Genomic DNA, 4,881 nt, shown 5'->3' with positions numbered 1-4,881 from the left:
TATTGGGTTTCCAAAATGTCAAAATTTTCATCATCTTTTCATTCACTTTTAACCATATTTTACTATATTATAACCTTACACAAAGACCATTTTCATGATCATATATGGGTTTATCATTATTTTTTTCCAGAACATTATTTTAGTATTTTGAGTGAATTTACGGTTGAGTATTAGAAAAATAACATGTATTAACTTATATATAAAAGTTTTTTGAGTTTTGTGATGTGTGTAGGCATATTTTAAGATTCAGCAAAGTCATATTTGGACACTAAGTCTCAAATTCGATTTTCCTCTTCAAACTCTTGAAGATTAGAGGAATATTTGAGATAGCCATTGAAGCACATTTGAGGGAGAAAATTCATGAAAGTTTTGACAATATTTTTAATCAAATATTTTAGAAATTTGTAAGAGGATATGTAGAGATGTTACTTGCTAGATGTTAACACATGGTTGTAACCACATGAGATATTTGTGGATCTAGGAGATATTTACAGTGTTCCACCGAGTTTTCCGGATGGGGAAACGTGAGAGTGGGAATACGCACAAGGGGGACGTATATAAGCAACCCCAAAATTTAGGGAAATTTTGGGGAAATGGGGGGACGTCAGAGCCATAAAAATTATTGAATTATAAAAAAATTAATATATAAAATAAAAAATAAAATCCCAACAATATGTCAATAAATAAGTTAGTAAATAATAATTCTCAATAATTATGGAATGTACATCTAAATATGATCATCATTTCGTATTAGACTATTATGAATCATAATTATCATTTGACATTTATGCAATCATCAATGTAAAATTGTAAATCTAAAAGTAAATTACTTAATTGCATCCATCATTTGACATTATGCAACGTTCCATCTAAATTCATCATTTGGAAATGGGCATTAATATTATGTAAGGTACATCTAAATTAAATTAATCATTTGACAATTGAAATTACACAATGCACATCGAAAGTAAATTCATCATATGACAATGACATTATGTTGAAGTCTAAAATAGTCATAGAATACAAAACTAAAAGTAAACATAGAAAGTAGTGAAATACTAGTAAATTTCTCAAAAAGTACTAAATAATAAATCACAACTCCAATCTGGTGGCTCCAAGTCACAAAATGAAAATCGCCACTCCAATCCGACAACTCCAAATGTTTTAGGTCCCGACTAATGGTAAAGCTGAATCACAACAAATTGCAGATGGAAAATGTCAAGTAGTGGCAGTAGGAAACTCTCAGGTGATAAGGTTAAATGTCGAGTGACAATAGAAGGAAAATGTCAAGCCGCAAGGTAGAATTATAGGGTTAATGAGGTTAAATGAGAAATGTGAATAATTATGTTTTAAAGTTTTAATTTATCCTTTAGTTTTTATTTTCATTCTTTTAAAATTATATTAAAATTTGAATTTTTCATGTTTTTAATTGTTATTAGCAAAAAAAAAAAAAAAAAAAAATTGGGGGGGGGAGGGGGGGGGGACGCTTTTCGTCACAAGGAAAAAGTCCCCCCCCCCAGAGTTTCCCCAAAAAAGGGGACATGGGAAAACGTTTCCCCGGGATTTTTCTCGTCTAAGGAGCGTGGGGGAGAAAGGAAGCACGCTCCCCACCCTGGGGGGCGCGTCCCCGTGGAACACTTGATATTTATGAATATAGGAGAGATTTGTGGATCTACATTTATCAATTATCTTATTTTTTATATAAATATGAATGTCTTCTCCATTCAATGGGGGGAACTCTTGGAGCATAATTCCAAACTATGATGGAGTAAAATAGATTTGATAAGTTCCTATGTTATTTATTTTAGAGTTTTATATTCTTATTTTGTTATAAGATGTAGTTTTATAGTTCATGTAGTTTCATAATATATGTTGTTTATATTAGTTTTCTTATGTTTTAATTTAGTTTCTTTTGCAGATCAGTTGTAGCACTTTGTTTGATGTTGTATTTGTGAGCTTTCAACACTTGATCAAAGATAGTGATTTAGATTAACAACAATTTTTGAGTTACCAACTTCTGACACAGTTTATGGCTAAAATAAGATAGATATTGAAAAATTAAGACATGGGTTTTGTGCAAAATGAGACAATTTAGTTGTAATAAGGCAATTTCTTAAGTACAGTGCATAATTTTGGATATATTCGAGGATATTTAAAATATATATTTTTTAGATTCCGTGTGCAGCCAACAAATATATCAATAAAAAAAAAGTGTAGAAAATATGTGATAGGTTAACCTGATAATGCAATAAAAATCAAAGCAGAATACTATAACCTACTTCTACTATCAATTTGCGGAAGCTTAAAGATTGAGTTGAACAATATAACCAAAAGAAGAAGAATCAATGGCACAATACACATGAAAATACTTTGGGGAAAGCCTCAGCTAAAAACCCCACACTATTGTATTATCATACATGGTGCAAATACATAGGAATTATACAAAGCCTTAACTCTCACAGCTAGCTAGCTCTCAGTACAATCCTCACAGATTCTCACAGGCAATCTTGGCTTCTCTCCAGCCTTCCTCTCTGCCCTCCAAGCTCCTATTTCCTTGTGTTGTTCCTTGTCGATGATTCTCTCTTGCCAAGTGGAAAACCAATCCTCCAAAACAACGCAATCCTCAAGGATAAATCCTTGACTGCATGCATGAGTTTTCTCCATGAGAAAACACATGCAACTGATAGTACACTATCCTTGAACATTAATCTCAACTGGGTCTTTCTCAGAATAGACATGCATGAGTTTCTGATGATGGAATCTTTAGTTAATTAGAGTAGCATTAGTTGAGTGCATTAATGCATCAACTGACTGTGAACTCACCATTAGTTCCTCAAACAGTTTGGAACTAATTTAACTGGACTTAACTTAGTAAACTGAGTTAACTAATTACAACTCAAATATAACTCAATCTTATCTCCTTAATTTAAGGGATAACTCTTCCATGACTTCAGAAAGACTTCTAACTTATTTCTCCAACTAATTAATTTAAAATAAATTAATTAATTATTTCCAAGTAGCTGTTAAGACTAAATTCGATTTTAATTCACAATTTAATTCAAGGACAAATTAAATTGGAATATTCTTGTTGCCATATTTCAACACTCCCTTTCAACAAGAAAATGATTATTTGCCACCCTGATCCTGTCTCTATGGAACTCAAATTCACACTTTGACAATGCCTTTGTCAAAATGTCAACATCTTGCTCCTTTGTCGAAATATACTACAGCAACATGATCCTCCTCGCTACACAGTCTCTGAGATGATGATACCAGATGTCGATGTGCTTGGACCTATCAAGAAATACTGGATTCTCAGAGAGTTTGATACAACCCTAATTATGACAACAGATCACAGTTGGATCCATCCTCTAATGCATCCAGATGGCTGCCTAACTTGTAGCCATGCATTTTTCCTCTTTCGAGTTGAGTGCAACCGACCTCTGTTTCCTGTTGTACCAAGAAACTTACGCTGACCCAAGGTTGAAAATCCCTCCTGATATGCTCTTCCGATTTGATGGACTCCCTGCCCAATCTGCATCAGTGAAGCCCTGTAGCTTCACTCCCTCTATCCATCTGTACCATAATCCATATTGAGATGTGCCTTTGAGGTATCTCAATACATGCTTTGCCGCCTTCCAAAACATCTTGGTAGGCTAAACTATTGACTCAGTTGGTTCACCACATAGCACAAATCTGGTCATGTGTTCACTAAGTACATCAGTGAACCCACAAGCTGCCTGTACATAGTAGCCTCTACCACTTCTCTTGAAGTAGCAACCTCCTTCCTCCAGTTACCTGCTAGAGGAGTCTATATGGGCTTGCACTTCTCCATGTGGAATCTCCTAAGTATCTCGTTGGCATACTTGCCCTAAGACACAAACAACTCCCCATCCTTCTGCCACACTTCCATGCTAAGGAAGTAATGCATGAGACCCATGTCTTTCATCTCGAATTCTCTTGCAAGGTCCTCCTTGCAAAACACGATAAACTGATCATCACCAGTAAATATGAGATCATCAACATAAAGTACGATGATCAACAACTTACGTTTCACCACGATGTGGTACAAGTTCGCATCCGCTTCACTCTTTGTGAAGTCCAACCCAGTGAAGTAGTTGTCTATCCTAGTATACCAAGCACAAGGTGCTTGCTTCAGCCTGTACAACGCTCTCTTGAGTCGGCATACATGTGACTCATGATCAAAGGTCTCAAAACCTTCTTGCTACTCTATGTACACCTCTTCCTCAATCTGGCCATTGAGGAGTGCAGTCTTCACATCCATTTGATGGATCTTCTAACCCATCTGTGCTGATAGTGCCAACATAGATTTGATAGATGAGTTACCTTTTGACAGGAGAAAAAGTCTAATCATAGTCAATCCCCTCGACCTGTGAAAAGCCACGGGAAACAAATCTTGCGTTATGCTTCTCCACACTACCATCGGTAGCTTGACTTACCTTGTAAAGCCAACGGGAACTCATAACTGTCTTGTTCTTCAGTCTCGGAACCACGTCTCAAACACTGTTACGAACTATGGAGTCATACTCCACCACAACATCAACCCAAATTGGCTGCTACACTGCTTCCTCAAAGGAAGATGGCTCGGTCTCAACACATTTACTAGCAAGGGCCATGTATCCAGTGTACCTCTCAGGTGACCTCCTCTATTTGTGCTAAGAATATGGTGCTCCCACATTCTCTCTCACATCCTCCAACAATCTGTCAGCTTCTCTTGTGCGCTTCCGTCCATCTCTGGAAGACTCTGCTTGAGTAGATGTCTCCACTCCTGGAACCTCTGCATGTGGCTTCTCCGCACCAGTCTAAGGCTCCTCCTCCTTAGGAACCAACAATTCCTCCACAACCTATAGTTGTAGCTCC

Source organism: Pinus tabuliformis, chromosome 2_2 (assembly GCF_031772625.1).
Source record: "Pinus tabuliformis cultivar Carrire ecotype Pingquan chromosome 2_2, CPIR1, whole genome shotgun sequence".
NCBI classification, from domain to species: domain Eukaryota; kingdom Viridiplantae; phylum Streptophyta; class Pinopsida; order Pinales; family Pinaceae; genus Pinus; species Pinus tabuliformis.
This window is presented reverse-complemented; position numbering follows the sequence as displayed.